At 37.9% G+C, this 26,167-nt stretch overlaps 1 protein-coding gene across 2 annotated transcripts in view; it reads right to left on the bottom strand.

The window, feature by feature from the left end:
* plxna4 (plexin A4) overlaps nucleotides 1-15,630 on the bottom strand; it is a 268,637-nt gene extending 253,007 nt beyond the window's left edge. Inside the window, exon 1 of one of the 2 annotated variants that reach the window (XM_044108055.1) lies at nucleotides 15,008-15,630. The gene's annotated coding sequence lies outside the window, so the exon portion shown is untranslated. The remainder of the gene's footprint in view (nucleotides 1-15,007) is intronic. The other variant, XM_044108054.1, reaches the window with a different exon arrangement.
* Nucleotides 15,631-26,167: the final 10,537 nt, after the last annotated feature.

The following is a 26,167-nucleotide window of genomic DNA, read 5'->3' on the forward strand; positions in this document are numbered from 1 at the left end:
CTTATAGAAAAACTACAGCTTAGCAGTACTATGCAATTATGCAGTAAATCACTGGCAAATGCGGTTACCAGAATTTCACTGAAAATAATATTCAGAAATCAAATGTCACAGTTAGGAAAAAGAAATCACAAATGTCTGCCTACAGTAAATGATGGTGATACAGACAACAGTAAATTAATTAAAACAAAATAAAAAACATCTGCATAAAATTAATGTTCCAAAGCCTTTTTTTTTTTTTTTTTTTTTGCATTTTCCACAAAAAAGGCAAAGGGAAAAAGGCAGCAAAAAGAAAAGTTTATAAAATTGCATATTTTCATTCTCTACAGAAAATTGTTTAATTTGTACTTGAAAATAATTTCCAAAAGTGCATCAACATCTGTGTGCCAAGTCACAGTAACATTTGTACTGCATCACAAAATTTAGAGAAAGTTCTTAAAATATCTTTTTTGCAGTAAATCTTGGCTATGACAACTCCTAAAACTACTGCAGACTAAAATTCTAATTTAAAAAACATCGTTGTAGAGTCACTCATGGTATGTTTTCATCAACAGATTTACAGTATTTATGATTACTTACCATGAACAGAAAAACAGATTCTCAGTTTTAAAATTTACAGGATAATACTGGGTATCGGTTTTTACACTGAATGTTTGACAACAATGACTGACTGTCATTTACCAAGAATACCTCAAATTGTATTTTGCAGTGTATCCACTGTAATAAAAGCACAAACTAAAGTTGCAGAAGGACACTGATACATTTCCTGAAAATGCGCCTCTGATGCGTTTTCAATCTCGACTTTTTAGTTTTCACTGTCAGAAAAAGACATACAGCCTTGTTCAAACTACATTCTAGGGGGGAATCATGTCAGTTTGTCTTCCTGTTCATATCCCTATCCAGGACACATTACCTCAGTCTATGCCTTGTGGGATAGATGGAAAATGTGGGACACACCAGGGAAGACAGGATGTCTACACCTGCAGAGACTTGCAGACTCGACGGTAACCATCTCAGAATACTGAAAAATGAGCAGTTTGACAAGATGTGTCAAATGTGCCCTTACAACTGCTGAGATATTCCAGTTTTAAGCACATTCAGTGAATTGGGCCGTACAACTGCTGCCACCCAGATCTGATAAATGAGCAGAAGTGGCACAGAGGATGTGTAATTTCCATAAAAGGTCAAAGTGAAAATGAGAAATTTATTACAAGAAATGCCTGATTAAGTGACTTGATATTTAACTTGCTCTACAAACTAAATATAAACACGTCCTTAATTTACTTTTTTTTTTATGTGCTTGTGCACACATGGCAACCTATTTCTGTGCACCATTTTTGACAAACACATTCAAACACTAAAACCAATGTTGTCATAAAGTCGTAGCAGGTAATAATTACCAGTAATTTTAAATAACTGTCTGTAATTATGGAAAGACGCCCACTGTGAGCTAGAAATGAAAGCGTTTACAATATTGATGTTTAACTAGTCAACTCATTGGATTAGAATAATTTATGCAGCATAATTATGCCCACTAATGTAAATTTAAATAAAAACCTTAGAAACTTTAAGAAAAAATTTGAAAGTATTTTCACATTTTCACTTACAGTGCAATTTTAACCGTAGAGCATGAAAAATGAAACAATAGTAATTATGTAAAATACATATATCATAAAAATTTTATTTTGAAAAAATATCAATTAAAAAAATGAAGATGTGCTAAAAGAAATGGGCCATTTGTTGCGTTTTTAAGGATTTTGTTTAGCTAAAACAAGTGTGCTCATTTAAAAGTATCATCTGCTTCAAAGGCCAAGTATTTTTTAATAACTTGTAAAAAAAATAAGCAAAAGAATGTAAAGAATATGAGATACTATTAAGACCCTTCAGTTTAACCTCCTATATTGTCTTGGCCAAGCACTCAATCATGTTACGTTAACAAAATTCACTGTTGCTTTGTGGACTATGTAATAGCCCAACAAAAATACAAAAGCACTGGTTTTCAAAAAATCTCAAATATTACATATTTCATAGCCAACAGTCAGTCTGACAGGAATTGTATTGACTTCTACTTTGATCGCACAGAAAGAAAAATACAAAAATAAGTTGACTTCCTGTTCACTTTGGAAACTAATGTGGCAAACCTCTGAAGGCAGTTGGTCACATTGAAATAGCATCTAGAGATATGAACATAAAGGGGGACTGAATACAAATCCACATCAAATTTTAAGTTTTTATCCATAAAAAAAATAATAAATAAAACCACATACAATAAATCATCACTACTTTGTGACTGACGTTTCTCCTTCCTCTGAGCTGACAATGGGTCACACATAGTGATGATGACGATGCAACTGTGGAACAAATAGGACCAAGCTGATGAACATAAGTGTTGTTTGGAACTGTTCCAGTATTATGACAGTAATTAGAGTAGTACGACATTACAATCGTTATTGAATGTCGATTCTAATGTGACAAAATGTAAAGACGGGAGTATAGATACTTTTTAAACAGATTCTATCTGCCAGCTGGAGCAAAGAAACTTTAGAAATCTAGATGAATAAACTCTACAACTGAAACATGAGAAATAAAAGAGAAACCTAAATTTGGAAAACATATTTAAAATCAAATTCTTAAATCAAAATCTTTGCTTTTCTGTTTTAACACTTTCTGTTTAAGATTTTTTTTTTTATATTATCCTAAAGGCATGTCTAAACTTTGAATAATACAAATTGTGGCAATTAGCAAAAAAAAAAAAAGATGCAAAGAGTAGTACAAAAAGTTCCAAGAACCTATTCTATATTCATTAACAATCTAAAAACCATGTAATGTTTTCAGGTAAGAAATTTACCTGAAAATAAAACTGTTAACTAAATGTACAAGCAAAACCTTCTTCACCCGAGTCAAATGTGAAAAGTAGACCACCAACTGAGAAACGGATAAACAGAGTTTACACTTGATTACATAAATTTTCACAGCTTATCCCTACTTATAGGTTACCTACTACTAAATGCTTCTCCATTTACCTCCAGTTCCAAGCCTGTGGCATAAACACATCAGACAAGCTTTTAAGCCAAAAGTCATACAGAGCAGCAAGCAAGAGGATGCAAAATTGTTATTTAGCATTTCTCCACACTCTTCTCCCCTCTTCTGCCGTGCATTGGCTTTTTATGGAGTCACGGCTAATATTTAAGCTTGAAGTGAGATGGAGAAAACCCTTTTGAACACATGCTAACGTGTGGTCCTGCATATTTGGTTTCAACATCTGCCTGGCGGGCCCGTAACAGCCCAGTCAAAGCACAGCTGGAACAACTACCATGACAATTGCAGAACGAAGGGACAAGAAGAGAAAATGGTTGAAGGCAGAAATAAAACCCTCAAGCAATTTTTACATCCGTTTGTAAACTCAGATGATATGATGAATTTCTGGTGAGCCAAAAGAGGATGTAGTTGTTATAGTTTTAATGCCCCTGCAGTAAGCAGGATTGCAAAATAGTATGAATCAGTGGTGTAAAACTCTCGTCTTCAAGGGCGAGGGCTCTGCAACTATTAGATGTGTCACTAGCCCACCAGAGATCTGAATCAAATGGCTGAATTACCTCTTCAGCATACAATCCCGTTTTACAGAATTATGCTAGTAAAATAAATATTTAACTCAGGTTTGTTGAGACCTCTAAAAGTTGTAAAAGTCAAACCTTTGAAATTTAGAGTTCAAGACCCATGGATAGATATACTCAAATGTATTGCACAAAAACAGGTTTTTAGTCAAAACAACATATGTGTTCTTCTGCTTAATTTAAAATTTGCATTTAAGGCCAGACTTCTCCATCTTAAATTCTAAGATTACTCATTTCAATTTCCATAGAAAGTATCTAACTAAAATTCCCAGGCTTTTTGAACCCTAATAAAAAAACGATTTGTAACACAAACTATTATTTAACTGATTAATGACTAAATATGGAAAGACTTTATCTGGTATAAAAGTCCAAAATCATACATTCAAATCTTGCTCTTCATTCAAATTGCAATAACTAAACTGCTGAAAGTCCAAGACTTAGCTAAAAAAGATAAATGCAAGGTTTTATGCCAAGTGAGCAAAAAAAGTCTCCAACTCACTGGTGCGAGTTTGGCTGCGAGTCAATCATTGCCTTTGCACAGACATAAGCCATCCCAAATCCTATCAACAGAAAAAAAGATACTCAGGAAAGGCAAAGCGGAGTCTTGCACAGAAAGAATAAAAACACAAAACTCTGTGTAAGTCTCGCTAATTCTTTCTGTAACATTCCTCAAGTTATGCCGCGAGACAGCGACATGCCTCAGGGGAGGGAGAAGACTAGAAGAGGCGGAGTTATCATAAAGAAGGAATAACACTGAGTTGATTCTCACTCAATCTCACTACCTTCTGGCTAAGAAAGCAGCAGGGGTTCCCCTTAAACCTGCTGTTCTACAATTACTGTGCTAGCATTGAATATTGATGTTCGCCGACACTGAGGAGGGATTGAAAGTGTCAAGGTAAAAGAACGAGTGTAACATCCCGGGGATGAGACAAAAATAGAAGCGCATATTATCATTAAATTCTCAAAGGAAACCTGCAGGATCCCCCCTACTAGCACAGTGAATTGTCTCTGTAAATAAAATATAGTAATAATCTTGGTATAGTTGATTATAGCACTGCATCCTTAGAGGAGTCTGCAAACAGTCACTGAGAGCAATACTACATTTCAATAAGTAAATTATAACTGCAGACCTATTCTCAGCCATGTTGTTATTGGCTACATTTTTTTAAATGAAAGCTCTCCAGTGTGTATGTGTTTTGTTTCTTTAACATTCCCACTTTGAAACGATGCTTTGAGCGCTCACAACTAAAAAAGAAGTCATTGACCTCTTTCAACACCAAACATTGAGCATCGATTCTCTTTTCAAGCTGAAACAAGTAAATTTTTTCTAAAGAACACCACTCATTAAGGTCAATCCACAGCTTCAGCAAAGTGATAAAGTTCAAGAAGAGTTGAGGCCTATGATGAGGGTAACTTTTAGGAGCAAACACACCACAAACAACCTTTGAAGGAAAGTTGAAGAGGCTTCATGCACTGTTGCTTGAAAAGGTTAAGCTCTAGATTCTCAAACTAACAAGAAAAGGCTGACCTACAAGCAATTTTTCCAAGTAAAAGAATATGGTGAATTGAAAATGATTTATACTTCTGCAAAATGATTTCTACCTCTGTCACAAAGGCAAACATTTAAACGTGTGTCCTATTGTTTTTATTATTTTGTGTATGAAATCATAAACCCGCTTTGCCAGATTGGATAGAGTGTAAACAGCAATTTTTAAGTCTACCCACAACCAGATTTATGCCTGGGCTTTGCCTGAACTGTGCTAACCCATGAATTTAGTAAGCCCAATCTTTTTAGCTCTGACTGTATATTCAGAGTTGGTCTCTGCTTTTATGGTCTCAAGTATTTTGCACCCAGTTACAGATTTTATATTGCTTCCAATTGTGCGATCAAGTCTGACCGGTCTCCCTGTCCCAACCAAATTGAACCATTTCCATAATGTGATCCTGCTACCACTGTGTTTTACTGTGTGGTATCTGTTCAAGGTGATGTGTAGGGTTATTTTTTAGTCTTTTGCATTTATGTCTGGGTGTTGGTAAACCACCTTAAAACCATGCTAAAATCAATTTGTGTTAGTAATTATTGATTGACAAACTGTGAAAAAGTTTTAAAACGTATAAAAACTTCTCAGAGTTTACAGATTTTAAAATTAGGTTTAGTGGATGAACAATAAAATAGTCAATGCAGCATGTTGTGCAAATCAGAGGAAAAATCAGTTCAGTTGAGGAGCAAGAGAATATTTAGAAGAGTGGGTTTCTTTCTGATCTGGACTAATGGAGCATGCAAGTACGTGTGCGTGTGCTACAGCACGAATTTCTACATTTCTTTGCAAGGTCCAGGATAAAAACAGAATTAGGAACTTAATCCTTGCGTGGACTTAGGGCACCAGTGAAGGAGAAAATGAGAGCGAATGTAAGTGCGAAAAAAGCCCTAAGACAGTCTGCAATTTTCTCATCATTTCATGCATCTGAAACAAAACTAATTTACTGCTCGTCATGCTTGGCTTGACATACACAAGCGTAGAACCAATATGCCACAGCACGTCAACTGCTGCTGCATCAAAGAGAACTGTTTATACATCAGAGTCGCAGCTCCATATGAATCATAGGGAGAAACGCCTAATATGGTCTTATCAAAACGAGCAGTCAGGCAAACCCACTGATACGCTGGTGCCTTTCCACATCGGCCTGCCTCCCGTCTACGACAACATCCTTTTCTCTGTTTATACCCTTCCTCATAGGTCATTCCAATGTCACAGCAGTCTGTTTTTTTGCTCTTTTTGCCTGGCACCATACACAAACACAAACACAGATAAAGTTATACGCTTTGAGTAAGGAAGAAAGATATAGAAGGGGAAAGCTAAAGGCAGAAACTGAGAGAGGACTGAGTAATAAGATGAAATAACAGCACCAGAGAATACTAGAGGGAGGAAAGAAAAGCAGTGCAGCTGTGATAGAGCATGTGTATGTGTTAAACCACTTAAAAAAGGCAAATGACATCTTAATAGGACTCTGCAGTCAAGAGATGTTCTTAACAGTAAAAACATATACACTGACAAATCTTTCTAGTTTTGAAGCATATGTTGACTTTACTGTTCAGATGAGAGCAACGGTTCTCATTAAAATGGATACTATCTCATGTATTGATTTATTCTCACAGCATTCACAAATCTTTTTGTTTGGAGATCCTCAGTTCGGATTTTGCTGTCATGGCTGGGGCAGACATCAATATGTAGTGCAGTGGTGCATAACAAAAGGCTTAATTACATATTTGTAAACTCTTATTCCTTTAATGCAGCAAAAATTTTTCTGCATCAAACCAATTATCTGAGCGGTGCAATCCATGGGTCTGACCTTAATAGAAGCACGTCATGAAGCAAGATCACTGCTGAAAGAACGCCAGAAGAAATTGTCAAGAAAATCCGAGATCATCCCACTTCCCCATGCTGGAGATTTTAGTTTAACAGTAAAAATAAATAAAGTTATCTTTAAAATTAATTACTCAAGTAAAATCTAGACCCAACATTAGACTTAAATGTCAATAAAATCAATTTGGTTGTGTGTGTTGTTTCTGTCTCCTGCAAACTTTGCTTTAATTCTACTTTTTTCTATTTAATCATAAGAAATCATAGTCAAGACAGAGAGAGTCATGACACAGGAAGAGCAGGTTTCCTGGAAAAAGAGGAAGTAAGTTCCCAGCCTGCAGATTTATAAAAATAGTTCAGACTATTACTTTTCTCAAAGCATGAAAGTTTTAAAGAAAGAAATCTAAACATTGTGAGTAATTGGATAAGATTCAAAGTAAAATACTTATATTAATATTGGTTTACTTGTAATAATACTTACACTTGCATTAGTGCGTACTCTTACAAGTAAAACAAGTAACTGTAACTTTGATATCAAATAATAAGAATCATGGATTATTCTTGGTTTCTTTTCAGAAAACATTTGTAATAACTCACATTAAGATTATAATAAGAGTAACTGATAAATCAGAGAAGCTACAGAAGTTATAAATGTGATTTTTACTCTGAACGTAAAATGGTGTAAAAGGTGTAACTGCAATTAAAGATCACTGATGTGTTGGAGGTAGATAGTAGGTGAAAGGTTAAGGGAAAAAGGGGAACTAACAGGAGAGCAGAGATGGTCAACGCCTTATTTGGAAACAGGTTGTTAAGCAACCTGAGACATTAGCACAGACATCAGGACACAATGTCTCTAAGACAGTGATGGAGATGAGATCATCTGTCCAAGCAGGTAGCCAATGAAATAAGCACAGCAACAGTGCTAGCCAATGCAAATGAACCAAAAGGGTGGATGAACCCTATAAAAGGTGGGTGCAAAAGAGGAAACTTTGGTTGGATCCTCCAGGCAGCTTCGAGTCAAGATCGAGATGGACAAAGAACTCTGCAGCTGAAGAAGAGCCGGGGCCACAGAGCCGAAGACTGTCCTGTTCATGGGGACCAACCCGTCTGCCCCAAAACATGTGGCTTCAAATCGCACTTCTCTCATCAGCTGGGTTCAGACCCCAAAGACGAAGATGAAGACCAAGGTAAAGGCAAAGGCAAAGACAAAGACAAGGACAAAGACAAAGAACAAAGACAAAGAAGAAGAACTGATGCCTTCCTTCCTGCCAGCACCCAAGTCCTGTGTGACCTCACCATCCATGAGGAGAAGAAAGCTCATCAGGCCTACAGAGATCCCTGCCTTCGTCGACCAACATCCTCCTACTGCTGCAACACCTCCTTCATCATCAGGCCAGGTCTGGGGTTCGAAAAGCCAAACTCTGTCCGTCTCTCTCAAAGGTTCCCTTTTTAGTTCTCAGTGTCAGCATTAGGGAAAGATAGACTAGATGATTGATTTTTCTTATTTGATTATTTCTGCTACTGAATTAAGCTGTACTGACCCTTGCAAAATTGCCTTACTAATAAAATATTTAGCATAAAGAAAATCTAAAAGATGTTGTGGACATTCGATTAATGAGTCACCTTAAAGTTCTTTGATGGTTGTAAAATAGCTATGATGTTCGATTCTGGAGAGGAAGAGGTGGAAAATGTTTATTGGTTCCTGATAGCCCAAATTTAAAACATCATCCTTGGGACTCGCCCGAGTCACTAAAACCTACCTGGTTCAGAAACAAGAGCAAATTGTAATAAAAGAGAACGAGCGACCGTTAACAGGTGTGCTCTGTGAAACTAGTTGGCTGCAGGCTGCTCAGTCTGGCTAATTCACAGGGGGAAGAAGGGTGGGACACCTGGATGGAGGTCGTTAGAAACCAGGCGAATCGTTTCTCGATGCCAGCTTAAACAGAGTTTACTTCAGTTCTGGACAGGGTAAATCTCAGCAGATTTAGGAAACTCGATTAACCCGTTAGATGGAGAGCTGGTACCACATCTCCCCTCTCAGAAGAGGAAGTAGAGAGTGAGTGAGTAGAGAGAGAGGGAAGGAAGGGGGGGGGGATGTGGCGCAATAACAGGTGGCGCCCGAACAGGGACCTGTTATTGTGCCACATCCCCTATTACTAAGCTGATGACTTTTCTTTATTTCTTGTGCATGCTTGCAGGCCGGTCTTTTCTTTGTCAGGGGTTGATGTTTCACTTCCTCATTTCTGGAACCAACTTCCCCACTTGCTTCAGGTCGGATTTGCAGTAGCTGCGGAGAAAGCTGATGCAGTTCTGTTGAGGTCTCCTCATTTCCAAGGGATCTGGGCGGCCGGCTTCCTCCGGTTTCTTCCCCAGATTTTCCTCCTCGAAATGATCATTCCCTACTCCGTCTCTGTCGGTTCGAGTTGTTTGTCTGCAAAACCCCCTTTAGCACCTCAGGTGGGGATGCAAAACAAACCACTTGGCTACTAGCTTCACTGTCTGGATCTGGTCAATTATCCTCAGTAAAAGCTCTCCCTCACCTGTACGCCATACAGTTACTGCGAGGGTGGTGACTGCGGTCGTCTTTCGGACAGTCACCCATAATCCTACTCATTTAGGATTACAACACTAAGTGCGCTATTCAGAACCAACTTCTGTTTTTACACACTTAGAACATAGGGCACTCCTACGCCGTTGGACTGGCCCCATGTTGTCCCTCAGGTCCCTGTCCCTTTTCAGGTCCCTGTACCCTTTGCAGACAAACAACTCGAACCGACAGAGAGACGGAGTAGGAATGATCACTTCGAGGAGGAAAATCTGGGGAAGAAACCGGAGGAAGCCGGCCGCCCAGGAACCAATAAACATTTTCCACCTCTTCCTCTCCAGAATCGAACATCATAGCTATTTTACAACCATCAAAGAACTTTAAGGTGACTCATTAATCGAATGTCCACAACATCTTTTAGATTTTCTTTATGCTAAATATTTTATTAGTAAGGCAATTTTGCAAGGGTCAGTACAGCTTAATTCAGTAGCAGAAATAATCAAATAAGAAAAATCTATCATCTAGTCTATCTTTCCCTAATGCTGACACTGAGAACTAAAAAGGGAACCTTTGAGAGAGACGGACAGAGTTTGGCTTTTCGAACCCCAGACCTGGCCTGATGATGAAGGAGGTGTTGCAGCAGTAGGAGGATGTTGGTCGACGAAGGCAGGGATCTCTGTAGGCCTGATGAGCTTTCTTCTCCTCATGGATGGTGAGGTCACACAGGACTTGGGTGCTGGCAGGAAGGAAGGCATCAGTTCTTCTTCTTTGTCTTTGTCTTTGTCTTTGTCTTTGTCTTTGCCTTTGCCTTTACCTTGGTCTTCATCTTCGTCTTTGGGGTCTGAACCCAGCTGATGAGAGAAGTGCAATTTGAAGCCACATGTTGCGGGGCAGACGGGTTGGTCCCCATGAACAGGACAGTCTTCGGCTCTGTGGCCCCGGCTCTTCTTCAGCTGCAGAGTTCTTTGTCCATCTCGATCTTGACTCGAAGCTGCCTGGAGGATCCAACCAAAGTTTCCTCTTTTGCACCCACCTTTTATAGGGTTCATCCACCCTTTTGGTTCATTTGCATTGGCTAGCACTGTTGCTGTGCTTATTTCATTGGCTACCTGCTTGGACAGATGATCTCATCTCCATCACTGTCTTAGAGACATTGTGTCCTGATGTCTGTGCTAATGTCTCAGGTTGCTTAACAACCTGTTTCCAAATAAGGCGTTGACCATCTCTGCTCTCCTGTTAGTTCCCCTTTTTCCCTTAACCTTTCACCTACTATCTACCTCCAACACATCAGTGATCTTTAATTGCAGTTACACCTTTTACACCATTTCACGTTCAGAGTAAAAATCACATTTATAACTTCTGTAGCTTCTCTGATTTATCAGTTACTCTTATTATAATCTTAATGTGAGTTATTACAAATGTTTTCTGAAAAGAAACCAAGAATAATCCATGATTCTTATTATTTGATATCAAAGTTACAGTTACTTGTTTTACTTGTAAGAGTACCCACTAATGCAAGTGTAAGTGTAAGTATTATTACAAGTAACCCAATATTAATATAAGTATTTTACTTTGAATCTTATCCAATTACTCACAATGTTTAGATTTCTTTCTTTAAAACTTTCATGCTTTGAGAAAAGTAATAGTCTGAACTATTTTTATAAATCTGCAGGCTGGAAACTTACTTCCTCTTTTTCCAGGAAACCTGCTCTTCCTGTGTCATGACTCTCTCTGTCTTGACTATGATTTCTTATGATTAAATAGAAAAAAGTAGAATTAAAGCAAAGTTTGCAGGAGACAGAAACAACACACACAACCAAATTGATTTTATTGACATTTAAGTCTAATGTTGGGTCTAGATTTTACTTGAGTAATTAATTTTAAAGATAACTTTATTTATTTTTACTGTTAAACTAAAATCTCCAGCATGGGGAAGTGGGATGATCTCGGATTTTCTTGACAAAATGCAGTCCACTATTCATGTAGGAAACATGTTGAAGGGGCAAATCTCACTGAACAAAACATCCCCACTGTGATGCAAAGTGGTGGCAGCATGTCAGATTTGTGGGGAAGCTTTTCCTTAGCAGAAAGAGGGAAGTTTGCCTAAGCAGAAGAGTAGCTGGATGGAGCTAAAAATAGGGCAATCCGTTAGACACTTAGGGGCTATCAAATACTTGACACAGGGTCAGAGTTTAACATTACAATAAAATAAGTATTGCCAGTTCTACAACCCAACTGTTCTCAACATTCTCAGCCTTTGTCCTAGTCAAAGGCTGAGATCTAAAAAATCTAATTGTGGTCTCGTTGAAGTTTAGATGTAGAAGTCCAAAAGTGAAAGAAACATATCACACCTCCAAAAGCTAGAACTGCAGCATAAAGTGGTTCTAAAAAGTGTTGACTCGAATGCAAATGCATGCAGCACTTTTAAGTACAATTTGTCTTCCACTTTAGCAATGCATTATTTTCTGATTTTCTCTGTCATTTATTTTTTAATAAAAGTCTGATAGTAGTATCACTATAGGTGAAAAGAAAGAGATGAAAAAGTTAAGGCATTGAAACAAACTATTATCAAAGCTAAAAAAAAAAAAAAGAGGGAAGAATCACACCACCTAAAACCTGCTTTCAGGTTAACATCCCTGTCATTGTCTCTTACTGCTTTGAAATATGCTAGACACATGATGGCGGGAAGAACAGTTGGGGACACAGAAATACAATTTGCAATCTCCTCTGTGGTGTTGGGTGGCGTGAGAGAGGAGCGAGCCTAATTGGACACTGGTCTGTGTCTGGTAGTCCTGTCACAGCCCACAGGGGTGTAAGTGTGTACAAGGGAGGGAGGAAGGGAGGGAAACAGAGGGAGAGAGAATGAGAACAAACAGAGAACTCCATTCAGGTCTAATTCACAGACGCATCATTCAGTCTGACATGACGATACGTCTCTGCGACCGAAGTATTCATATAGGGCCTCGCCAGTCATTCACAGATGCATCATTCACACCCACACTCAGCCACGCAAACACACTTCCGCTGGATCTTGCCTACATGGCCACTAGGCATTTATATCACTATGGAGAATCTATCAGAGATTTTCCCCATTCATATTCAGTTAGTTTTCCCTTGACATGAATACGCTGCAAAGATTTTATGTGACGCTTATTCTTGCAAGGGTACTGCCCCCAAAACGCAGTTAATGTCTTCACTACCAAGGCTGGAGTGAGAGTTTATCCATTAGCAAGTCATAATATTGACAAGGCCTGCTCTTGTCAAACTGCAGCGCAATAGCCGTAACATTGGCCGACACACCGGGGCTGGTATGTCAATGTGAGGTGCTTATGTGCCAATAAAAGCTGCCGTTCCAAGTCCTATGGCAGCCTTTGATTGACAGCATGCAGGAAGAGGAAGGGAAAATTAGCATGGCTGAGGGTGTTACTACGTTCACAGAGGTCAACACGGAGTTGGATTTTGATGAAAAGACAAGGATGCAAAATTATGACTAAATAGGATTATCAGGCTGCTTTGGAATTAAATATTTTTGCTCCAGGATAGCTGCAACAGCAGAATATACACAGCTAATGAGTAAGCACATGCAGAGATGTGTGTTAAAATAAGATATAAAGTAAAACCAACAACTTGTCACAACAACAGATGAAAGTAAAGTCAACATGCAATTTGAAATCATGCACATGAATCTCAAAAGCTAAGTAGTTTTCAGCAAGTTATTCCTTATAAGTTTAAGACAGCTATGACTGTGCTATCCAACCAGGTTCTTCAAGAACAAAAATTCAAGACTTCAGCCAGAAATACACAATTTCTCATGACAATAGAAGCACATAGGAATCAAACTATCTGATATTTGACAAATAATAGTGATCTTTACAAAAATTATAGGATGATCAAAATTGGATTTGCAAGAGTAAAAGCGAAATTATACACTGAGTCCGAGTGTATAATAAAGTGGATGTAATGAGAGAGAAACCAGTAGAGGGGCTCAGAGCCACTGCTGTAACGGGGTTCTGCATTATCTACAGGCAGGAGATTTCTGTGCATGAGGTGAAAATAATAGTGGGAGCAAGGGAGGAGAGGATAGAGGATGGATGTAATGATAAAGAGAGCTAAGGAATAATGTACAAGACAGATTTTTACCATAACACATAACTCATACTGCAAGGCTGAAGCATGTCAAAACAGTCTGCAATGTCATGCATCTTTCACTTTTATCTCAAATACAGTTTTAGCACCAACAAACCTTCAAACTCAAATGCAGATGACAGACTGTGGAAAAATGACCCTGAGAAAGGGAGAACAAGGCGATGGTTGACCTTCCAATAAAACAAAAGAAAATTCTTAACTGTGAGTATTGAGACAAATACTCACAGTATTTCACATCATTTGCTGTGAAAATAAAAAAAAAGTAAGCTAAATAAATCTGTTTCAATTTCCCCTTTACATTAAGCCACATTACAGTTATTTTGACAGAGTAAAAAAGTCTAACTATTTGAGCATGCAAAGGGTTAAAATCTGCACAAACAACATTTGAATTCCTAAAACAAGTTTTTGTCTAATCTTCTAAGTACCATAAAATTAAAACAGTTCTGCCACTACAATAAAATTAACTGACATCAAACTTAGACAAAGTCTAGTCTGATAACATAGGATGCCCTCTGATGTTACACCCAGTCTTAAATGTTCCATTTCAAAAACTTAGAAGGTGGTATATCCCAGCGACCTGACCTGCTCTGAGAAGGAAGCTTTAAAAAAAAAGTTTTTCAGAATGTATAAAGTTGCTCCATAATTGCTATTTATTATGAAAACAAAGAACACGCAGAAAAGTTATCCTTAGCGTCATAGTCTGCATAAGGTCCATCCAACATAAGTCATACCTTACTGAAATGAAACTGCAGCTTTTCAGAAAGCCATATCCTCCAACTATGTCAGATAAGACCGTGGGAAATGGAGCGTTACTTAGTTTGACCATTTCAATAATTTAAAGCAAAGTCTAGACTGATTCCTTTTGAAGTCAAGCAGTCTGAACGCCCTTATATTTAAAGCAAGCCATGTACATTACTTCGATCCCTTTAGGCACTATGTATGACCGAATATTTAATAATTTTAAAGAGAGGACGACTAATAGTTTGGGATGCTGTTCTCGTCGGCTCACATGAAGGGCACTGGCAGCGCAAAAATTAGGTGACTCGGGCAATAATAATGTCCCGAATCAAGCGGAGTAGTAGGTAATTTAGTTTTCTGCAGTCCTAAATATCAAAAGTCATACTGTTGTGAGAGACAGGTGACTGATTCTGCAGCAGGATAAAGTCTGTCCGATCGCTTGAGCTGAGCGGGCATGGCGCAGCTAGAACAGGTGCAACACGCCTCCTGTCACCTGGATGGTGCAGAAGGAAGCCCAGCCTGATCTACGGCTATTATGGCATCAAAAGCACTATAAACCAGTGCTGATGGATGGAACTAACCTCTTAAAAAGACAATTTCCTTACCTGTAATCTATGCAGATATCAGTCACAACCGCATCGACACTGCGGAGATAGGGGCACCTCCACAGCAAATCCCAATTCTGCTCACTCCCTCCCCAAAAATGAGAAAGGTTCAGAATAAAGATATATCCTGATCAAGCGGCTTGTTCACTTTAAATCCCGGACAGCGGCACAGTTAAAATGCGATTCCTGCACTGGGAAAAGAAATAGCAGCAGACTTCCAGCGGCATTCACCGATCAGCAGGGCTCTACACCAAGCCGCTTTGAGCGCTCTGAGACCCGGGAGCCGCACCTCCCATCTCCCGGCGAGGACGCACTTGGTATGCCGTGGGAAAAGCCGCTGCGCCGTACACGGGATATACCGCAGGAGGCTGCGTCTGTGTGCGTGAAGGTGCGTGCGTGTAGTGTAGATGCGACTCAGTGCGGTGCTCCTGCCCTACTGAGGTGCTGAGGCTGCTGCAGCAGAGTGCGAAAGAGAGGGAAGGGAGGACGAAGGGAGGGACGGACAGAGGTGGAGAGGAAGGCAAGCAGAGTTGTTTCAGCTTCGGGGCGAGAGGATGGAGCTTCGACGAATGTTTTCACCTGCGTCCCTGCCTCGTCCGCAGTGACATCCCAAATCGAAGGGCGGGAGGGATTTGGTTTATCTTAAATTCTTGGAGCCTGGCTGGAGGCTCAATGCGCATTTAGACCATAACAATACAGCCCGCATCAAAGAGGAGTATTTGTAAGGCAGGAGTACCACTCACAAGGATCTAAAGCACGCCACTAGTGCCATTTTAATGATCGCATGTTTACGAAATCAACCAAATTATGCAATTAATAGCTGCATTTCTAACCATTAAAATCACAGAGGGACAACATGCAGTACTGAGCTTTGTAAAATGTATAGTGATGCCAGGAGAGAGTTTCTGTAATGCGTTCATCTCGCTAAGAATGGGATTTGGCAATGCCAACAATTTAATTTTTACAATATAGGGGTGAAATGATCAGATCATCGGATTTGTGTATCTAATCTCAGGATCATTTAAAGGCAGAGATTAGGCACACAGCAACATAATTACGACCTCTGCATAGTTTTGAGGGATTTAAATCTGCCCCCGCCCCCCCCACCCCCCACCCCTGCTAATGATGACATTTAACATGCCTCGGGAATGCACCCCCACCACCCTTTTGCATTTAAGCAATTAATATTCTAAAAGCCTAATTATGTAATCATGTATTCGGCGCTATAAGCTGCATGGTGGTAGAGGAATAAAGCATTCTCCATAAAATATTCTTATGTGCACATTAAAGCAATTTAAAACTAATCCATCAACACAGACTACACATTATACAAGCAACACTTTTTATGGGCTGTATTGGTTTCAAAGAAGCACATTCTGCAAGTAAAATGACCATATGAGTTTATAAAGCGTCCAAATAAACTTCGTAGCAATGGTGAATTCAGTTGCCACCCCTTAACCAGCTAAATTTTTTGTATCAGAGTTTTAAGGTCTTTAAAAGAGTCTGCTGCAGCAACCTCTCCCTCTGTCCTGCCTCCTGTCCCCCTGCTCTCACTTCTAGAGCGGGACTTTCGCTTTGAAACACTGCATCAGAGCCCCACCTACAGGCCAAATAGTCTTTACAACCAGACAGCCGAATGCAAACCACATAAATACACCTGCACACTCCTCTGTCAACATGTTTAACCGTATTTCACTGACATTTTGTCATTTTGAGACCAATTTCACCACAAAGACGTGTTTCCACACTAGTGCTGCTGTATTGCTTAGTCACACCACATCTACACAGTTTTTTATGCAAATAGATAATAATCCTATGGTGCATTCAAATTCACCTCGTAGACTAAATTATCTCGTTTGAAAATGAATGCATTCGAATTAGTAATTGTTAAAAGCACATTCTTCTTCAAAGAAATAGCATATTTGACTATTTTCAAGTGATTTTACTGTTTTATCATCTTTTGTTTTTAATATTAAGATGCAGACCAAACATCTAATCAAAGCAATTTTGTAAAATTAATAACACATTGCAATCAGAGAAACTTCAAAACACGTTTGACTGGTTGCTGAAAAAAGTCTGATAGCTACTTTAACATTTTTCTTGAAAACCATCACATTGCACACAATTGTATTCCACTTATTGACATTCTTCTGTGAAGATTTAAAAGGCAACACATTCTAAGAAAAAACATTAACAATATTATTGGGTAAAATTTCCTTTACTGTACTTTACATATTGCTTACAATGAAAAGAAGAGGATAATAATATCTTAACTTCAATGTTATAGCATATTTAAAGCAGTCGTGACAGAACAATACAGTGAGATTTAAAACCAACATACGGCTTTAAAATCACTTCATAATGATGAAGAAGGAACAAGAACGTGCCAATTTCCCATTTCAAAACTTATAAAACCATTTTATGCATATTGTATGACTTGACCCTACAGTCTGAAACAGCTGTTTTGTTGTTGTTGTTGTTGTGTTTTCTTACCTGGCCCATTTTAATAACATTTCACAAACATCAACACAAACAAAGGCCACCATAACACACTTTTTTTTTTTTTTTTTTGCCACCATAACACACTAACCTGACTTGTGTCAGTTTAAATGACGTGTCTGACAAAGGAAGTGCTAGCCAAACATTTGAAAAACAATACGTTACTTAAACTCAGCTTTTGATTTTGTGTAAGTATCGAAACACAACGAAGCAAAGTTTTAAGTTATATTACACGGACCTTAAAAGAACGAGCTTACGTATGATTAGGTTCGCCAAGTTAGAAGCTAATAGCTTCGGGACTAATAGCTTCGCTCAGAGCAAAGTTATTGGGATTATATGCAAGGGAAGAGCGGAAGAGAAAGAACCATAAAACAACTCTCTTACCTCGAACGTTTTCCATATTGAACTTTCATATAAATTATGAAATTCGTTCCGAAACATTTTACAATTTTATAAAAGTAAAATCTATATTAAAACTTCCGAAAGCTTCGTACAGTGTAAACACGCAGAGCTCTAATTAATAATCAAATTCACCTGCGTATTTTCTGATCCTCCTAGCACCGGGCTTTCTGTTGACCTCAAAGCAGACCTTAAACCCGTAAAAACTAGCCCTCCAGTGTACTGAAAAGAAACTTTACAAAACAGTCTTCAATAGCAAAAAAGGAAAACAATAATAAAATCTAAAAAATAATAATAATTAAAAAATATATATAATAAAAATAATGATCTCAATATTTTTGCAGCAATTGGTTTTGCATTGCTACAGTATTGGGTAATGAAAGAAAGATTGTTAGCACAATTTATTTTATTTCAAAATAAAATGTGCACATTGTAATTAAAATGAGAGGATGGAGGATAGACTATTGGACCTATAATATGATAATAATAAATCTATCCCAATATCCTACCCTAGTGGACCTATAATTTTTTTATAAAAAAAATATATATATATTTGCTTTCCATATTTCAGTCACTAAAAAGACAGTTTTCAGATTTCTAATAGGCGTTGAATACTAAAACTGATATTTGTCAAGCCTATACCAGACAACAAACATGTATTATCATGCTATGTAGTACTGAATAAATGGCTATATACATTTGACCAAAAAGGTTTTGGGGATCTTGGACCAATTACATGAGCTTAATTTCAAAGTCTATAATACTTAGACATGTAAAATCTGCATTTGGTTATCCAGTGAAAATTTCAAACCTTTCCACATTTTCCAGATTGCATTGGAATTATGTTTATTGCTGAGTTTTACCGAACTTGTGATAACTATTCTAATTTGTTGTATGCTTAAATAAAATCTTTGTACAGTGTCTTAATATTATTCCTAGTTAAAGGAAGTTGAAAACATCTCAGTCCTCTGGTTCGAAGAAAAATGTGTTAATGGTAGAATTTGGGGCAAATAAAAAAAAATCCAAGCAATTTACCTAACATTGCTTTTGTGTACTTATTTGCTTACAAAAAGTAAACAAATACATGAAAATATGTACAAAATATACTTTTATGCATCTATTGTCACCACCACAGAATTGACCTCTTCTTCATCTGATTAATCCGGAGAAGTTGCTCTGATCTTTAACCAACCATTGATTTAAACATAGGTCAGGTCTATGTTTATTTATTACTGTCTGGTCTCTGTGTCCAATTCTGAGGGCATCTACTGGTGTCATCTGAAGGACAAAACGTATAGATAAACTCACAAACCTATTGGGTTCATTAACTTACTCAATAAATGGAGCAGAGCTAAGTCAACAGTCTGTGGTTGTCAATTATCAGATAAGTTTCAAAGCAAAGCAAATCGAGGGCTATGCGATCTACAGCAACAATGATCATTTCATAAAAGGTCAGAAATGTGGGACCTAAATCCATATTGTTCATGTTTAGATCAAACATCCTTGGATTAAATTAAAATAGGAATTAGTTTTCATTATAAGAACAGGATCATGTCTGTGCTCGGCATGATCATAAATTAATCATAATAAAGGACACAGGAGCCTTTAAAAAACCTAAACACAAGATGTTTTTAACCTAAACCCAATTTTATTTATATATATATATATAAACCTTGTTATTGTTATACAGTGAAGCAGTTTTAGTTTTCCTTAGAGTTGACAAATATTGATATAGCTAGCAACATGAACGTAACAGTGATCTTTAATCAAAGCCATGGTCCTAATCTTTCTTCCTCACGCTAGACAAATGTTTTTACCCTTCTAGGTGCTGCTTAGGTCACCCAGAGGCCCCCCACAGGACACCTTTCTTTAAGACCTACATCAGCTGTGATACTTGTAGTTTTCATGATTATTTAACTTTTTTTATTTTTCTTTCTAAATTTAAATCTAAAAATTTTTGCATGTGTCTGGTCAACCCACTTTACTTTGGTAAAGGTTTGATTGATTGATTGATTGATTGATTGATTGATTGATTGATTGATTGATTGATTGATTGATTGATTGATTGATTGATTGATTGATTGATTTGTTCAACAGACTCCACACAGACATTAAAAAACAAACAAAGATACATGATACACAACAACAAATAAAAAAATTAGAGAAGACTTGCACAGCAGTGTTTCCACAAAGGCAACTGGTTGCATAGTACACTGGGAGAAGAATATGACAACATTACAGAATTACATGGTGTTTCCAGACAAAACAACAACCTTAAAATATGTATTGCTTGGCACCGTATTATTGTCTCACAATTTATTTAATTGTTAAACAATGATTACGCGTGGAATAAATAAAAGATGTTACCAGTTCTGTAGTGGCTTAGAGTTGATGATCTAAGTTAACTGATCTCCCAAATCCTGCTTATGGATCTCCTCTCCTACAACCTTGTACTGACTCTATGTAGGGTCAGAAGCGGTGCCAGCTCGCCGTTTAAACAGGATGCTATCTCAGTGCTTTGCTGTTGTAAAAATCCGCTGACCAATCTGACTTTCCTATTTGTCTTGCAAATGAGATGATGACTTATGAATGGTTCCAATGAAGCCTTTTTAATGCAGTCAAGTGGGCTGCAGGGATGTGCGGGTGTCTGTCTCCTGATGCCAGCTGGCAAAGTGTTACTTCAGTGGCTCTCCTTGTCTTCCTGAAACTGTGTTCACGTGGATGTGTGTGTGCCCACACATAACCCAGCGTCGCATCCTTGTGTTTAGAATTAACTCAGTGAACCCCTATAAACACAGCTGTATGTGGTTTATCTGCAGCCTGTGGGGATGCATGGATCACCCCACAGTTGTGTACTGTTCCTGTGGGTCCTCCTTCTTGTACACATTGACTGTCACACACAAAACAGGCATTCATCTCTTTCAGTGTATCCCTCCGTATACACACGTGTCCATGCTGTAATTTACAAGTCGTTGCTATCCGAGGGATTATGATATTTACGAGCTTCTGGTGGTAATGCCACATTTAGTGTGTCCATCTTCATAAAGGTGTCTTCCCCTCCTGCTTTTCTTTGTTGAAGCTTTCACTCCCCTTGGTTAAAAAAATAAAACACCAAATAACAAAAAGAGCTAGTTTTACACAAATCCACTTGATTTTGTAGACAATTTATTAGTCTATCTCCAAACTAATAAAGTATGCATTGTCTAGACACAATGACTGACAGTGATATCTCATTGGTTTAGACCGTAAATAGGTTTTCAGCTCTCAATCTATGTTGGAAGTTATTGGATAGTGAATTGTATTGAAGCTGACAATTCTAGATATCTAGGATGTGTGTATGAGTCAGTGCATGACAACGGATGAACTGGTGTGTTGATTGTGTCACCCAGTCATATAATTAGTTAGTTTACATATTGATGGCTTACTGCTTTCTGTGTAAATGGGTGCACTTGCGTGTCGCAGGCTTATAATGTCGCCTGAATGTTTATTCATCCATGTATCATCAGCCCCCCCATCAAGCTAGCAGCTGCCTGTCTGTCTGTCCATAAAGCTGTGTCCATATGTGTGTGTGTATGTGTATGTGAATAGACTGTCCAGGCCATGGCCAGGTGATTCAGTGTTTTGCCAGCTATTTCTCCAGAGAGCCAATCTCCTGTCCATGGAGATCCAGACAAAGCCACCCTGACCATGCCTCAGCTTCTCCCTGCAGAATTAAACTCCTCCATTGGGATACATTCTGCAGATGGTTGGGGGAGGCATAGCTGGGTGCAAAGAACAAGAGCTACCAAAGATGAAATGATAATAGAATGGTTAACAAGAGTCTCAAGCTTCTTCTACCAAGCATAAAAGTTGTGCGGGCGGCATAAAGAAACTTATGGAAATGACATAATAGGTAGTGGCTGAAGTTGTGGGTGCTTTCAACTGTTTAGATGACAGAAGGAATAATAGTCATTAACAGAATGTGGTTTCATTCTAAAAACGAAGGCTCAAAAGATATTAAAGTAATCCTAAAGCAATTCAATATTTAAGTGAATTCCGAATGCAATGGTAATTTATAAGATCTTCTGAACTGTCCTTTACTCTGCTGGTGTTTTATTTTGTTCTATGTCTTCTGGGACTCACCTGCTGTTATGGATTTTTTTCCTCATGGTTTATGGGTTTCATATCTTTATTTTAGAGCTACAGTGTTCTATACTTATTTTTTTTTTTAAGTTTTTTTTAAAGTTTTTTTTCTCCTCATTTCTTGCTCAGCTTTGGTTGCTGTTTTACTTTCTGTCAAGAGATGAGGTTTTTTCACGTTCTCAACATTAAAACCAAACTCAATGTATAATGTTTGGAATTCAAATGATAGACTTATTCATACTTGGCCTCTTTTGTGAAGTAAAAGGTTTTCCATGACATGCCTCCATTTAGCCCTCAACTAATTATCTTCAGGAGTTTTCTAATTAGTTAATAAGAGTCCAGTTGGGATTCTTTTCTTTGACAGAGTTAATGAGAAGATGGGTGACGCTACATAAGAGGAATTCCTGGAAGAATACCTGTTCAAGAGACATAGATTCACCTTCCAACAGGACAGTGGTCCTGTCAAAGTCCAGACCTGAATCCAATTTATAATCTGTTGCAAGATTTTAAATATTACATGACAGACAATCTTATTAAACTCTTACTGACTTTGAGTTACTTCACCAAAAAGTAAAATAAAATAAAAATAGGGCAAATTTTTACTATCTGTCTCATAAAAATACCTCTAAGGACTTGAAGCTGTAATTACTCTAAAATGTTGCTCAACAAAGTAATGATTCCAGAAGAATGGAAAGAAATGCTCTTCGCACTTTTCAGATTGAATGCATAATTTTCCCTTGAATTCCCAGTTATGTTTTTCTTTGTTCTAATTTTAAATATACAATAAACATATGTATGTATGACATATGCATGAAATACCTTGAGTTTGTATAAGCGGAAAATTGTAAAAGAGTTAAAGGGGAATGAATATTTCTGCCCAACTCTCCTATGATGAAATTGGCTCGTGCTGTTTCTGCTTCACAACCATTTTGTCTTTATTTGTTCCTGTGAGCTTCGTCTCATCATGTTCCCCTTTCCACGCCACCGCTTTTAGTCAGCGGATGTCTAGACAACCTGCAACAGCAGCTTCTATAGTTTGTGTTGTCTGCTAGCAAATCAACTATTGCATTTATTTCATCCATCTGCTTCCTGACTTGGAGTCTGCACTTGGCTCTTTCAACCTTAGCAAATTTGCATGGCAAAACATATCCTAACTGTGTGAAATCCAAGACAGCTGGGCCAAAACTATTTGAAACAGTGGCAGCGAGGCAGCTTCAGAAACTGAAAGCGACAGACAACTCATTGCTTGATTTGTCCGGCAAAACTCTTTTCCGTTGCCAACCAGGCGAAAACAACAGTTTTGCCTTTTTAACAAAGCATGGGAGACAGAGAAAGACCAGCTCAGAAAGCCACGTGTAAGAATGTGCTTGTATTTCTTTCGTCTATCCTTTCTGTTTTCGCCACACAAGGAAACCACAAACACAAAAGGCAGTCAGCACTTCTGGGAATCCACCACTGTGGTTAGTAGATATACTCATCTATCAGCAGTATTTTACACCAGTTTGACCAGAAGCTTTCAGCATAGCATCGGCTGCATATTACACCTCACCGCAGCTCCTTTCTCTTTCCCTTCGGAGTGCACTCACTGGCAAATTATTTTTGATTCATTGTTTTTATACAATTCATGTTCATGTTTTTTTTAGGTCCAGGTTTTGACGTTCACATCTTAAGGCTCACATCAAGTAAAAAAGTTTTCTGAAGAGTCTCCCAGGGCAGTTTTCAGACACAAACACATGAGAAATTATACAATTGGAACTGTAATTTAATTGTGAATAAACTTTGAGGGAAACAAAGTTCTATTTGATTTGGGAATTGGATCAGTTCAAAGTTATTTTTACTGTTGCGTTTTTATTTGCTGTAAGTAGAAAATCATTACAATTAACAGAAACAAAAGCTTGGAAAATCAGTCTGCTTGTAGTTAATCTCTATAATGCGTTTCACTAAACGATTTAGATTACCAAAATAAATCACTTTTCAATGGTATTATAAGTTACTGGATATGAATGTGCATGCACAGGAAGAGTAGATGAGAACAAATTTCCAGTTGTGATGTTAGCTCATAAACTCTGTGAGTAACTTCACACTAGAACTTTCAAAGCAAATACAGCAAAGAGCATCGTAGTATTGGGGGCAAAAAGACTGAAAGGTCAGTGTAGGATATTCAGTACAGACCAAAAGTATGGACACACCTTCTAATTGATTTCAATTAGAAGGTGTGTCCATACTTTTGGTCTGTACTGTATATTACTAAACAGAAAAGCTAAACCTCGCCTTCAAGATATCCAACAAACTTTTATTGAGAAACTTGCAGAAAATAAAATAACTGTAAAGCAAACTTACAAGACTATTTAAATATTTTAGGCAGGCAGTTTTTCCCAAACACCGATGTTCTCCTGTATTAATAGCATCTGTCTTTGCACATTATACCAGACTGACTTGCTAATGTTCCCATCAGGCTCTGTGGGAGGGCACCTGTCATAGGTTTTAGTTCTTATATCTCCTGTATGAAACATACTGTATAGTTTGGGATTGTTGTCTCATGCTGCAAAGTGAGCTCGAATGTATTTTTGGAACTTGCTACATGTCAAGCGTGCTTACACTGAACTCTGTTGAAAATGCGTTTCATTACGGCTCTATACATCCTTGACATTAAGTCTTCATTCAGTCCTTAATAGATAATGCACTGAGTGCCATTAACAAGAACAGACAAGAGAAACAGGAAGGCAAAACAACGTGCTGCATCCAAATGTTGTTTCCAGCATTAATTGATTGAACATGGAGGAAGTGCATTTACATTTCAAATTGAACATTGTCTTCCAAATCAGTCAGAAGAGCATTAAATGGTGTAATTATGCATGTGTGAATCCGTGTCATAAACACTCAGGGCCATTCCACTCTGTAAGAAAGTGGGGTATGTGTTACCACAGCAGTGAGTGACAGACTGAAACATGCACATTTTTCATGGAGGTGTGTAGAGCAGGGATTGCTGTACTTTAACAAACATTGACTCTGACGGCTCTGGCACGGGAACAAAATGCTAGACCTGATGCATTTGACTATCTATTTTCCACCAAAGCTACACAAGTATGGCAGAAATGTATATTTCTCAATCTCCTAAGCTCATAATAAGACATCACATGTCCTTGATTTAAAAAAGGACTATGTATGCAGAAAATGCACCAAAACAAATATACACATACTTGTCTTGCCTTTATGTAAAACATTTATTGCTCAAGGTTGTTGTTTACACTTGCAGTCATGGTCACTAAAGAAATCCTCTTTAATGCTTTTGTCCAGGCTCCCCCTTGCCTTTGATAATCCTTCATACTGTAGATAAAGTAATACTTTCTGATCCCATTCTGAGATATTTGTAGAACAAGATATAAAGGAGAAAAAATGTTTTCTATCTATTTTAAAGTCTGAGTTGTTTCGGTCGATCCAAAGTGACAGACAGCATTTGTTGAATAGAAACCAAGCAAACTACTTCACTGTAGCATAAAACAAATTACTTTTAGAAATTAGCTTGCAGAAAGAGATGAGTAACTGTAGAAAATGGTGGAATAACATTTTAATTTAGAGCTGTGTCACAAAAAGGGCCAGAAAACAGCTCCATTAGCAATAATTCACTGCAGAGGGAAATATGTAAACTAAGCTGGAGAAACCCATAACTATGAAAAGTGACACCAGCAGGTCGGTTGGGAACATCTGATTATACTGCTGTTGCATTCAACAAACAACATGCACGTATAAACACCTACACAGGTGACACACATTCATTTGAGCAGATGTAGAAGCATAGAAATTGTCGAGTGCTTATTGTTATGTTTCAAAATCAATGCCACATAAAGTACTGCAACAGAAAGCTCTAAAGATGAGCTACAAATAAAGCTATAAAATATCGAAACATAGACTTTATGAAAACCTAACATCTGTCTATGAGCTCAAACTTTGTTGCCTCTCAGTTTCTGTTGCAAATTCGCGGAGTATTCGCTTTATCCTGCACCATATGGCGTCATCAAACAGCAGACGTCAGCTCACTTCCTACATGTCATCCGCCCACCTTATAACATCTGGTGCGGCCTGTTGGTGCTGGAGATCTTTCTAAAATGAAAAGCAGTGTTTTTACATGCAAGGATGACA

Source organism: Gambusia affinis, linkage group LG23, assembly GCF_019740435.1.
Source record: "Gambusia affinis linkage group LG23, SWU_Gaff_1.0, whole genome shotgun sequence".
In the NCBI taxonomy this organism is placed as follows: Eukaryota; Metazoa; Chordata; class Actinopteri; order Cyprinodontiformes; family Poeciliidae; genus Gambusia; species Gambusia affinis.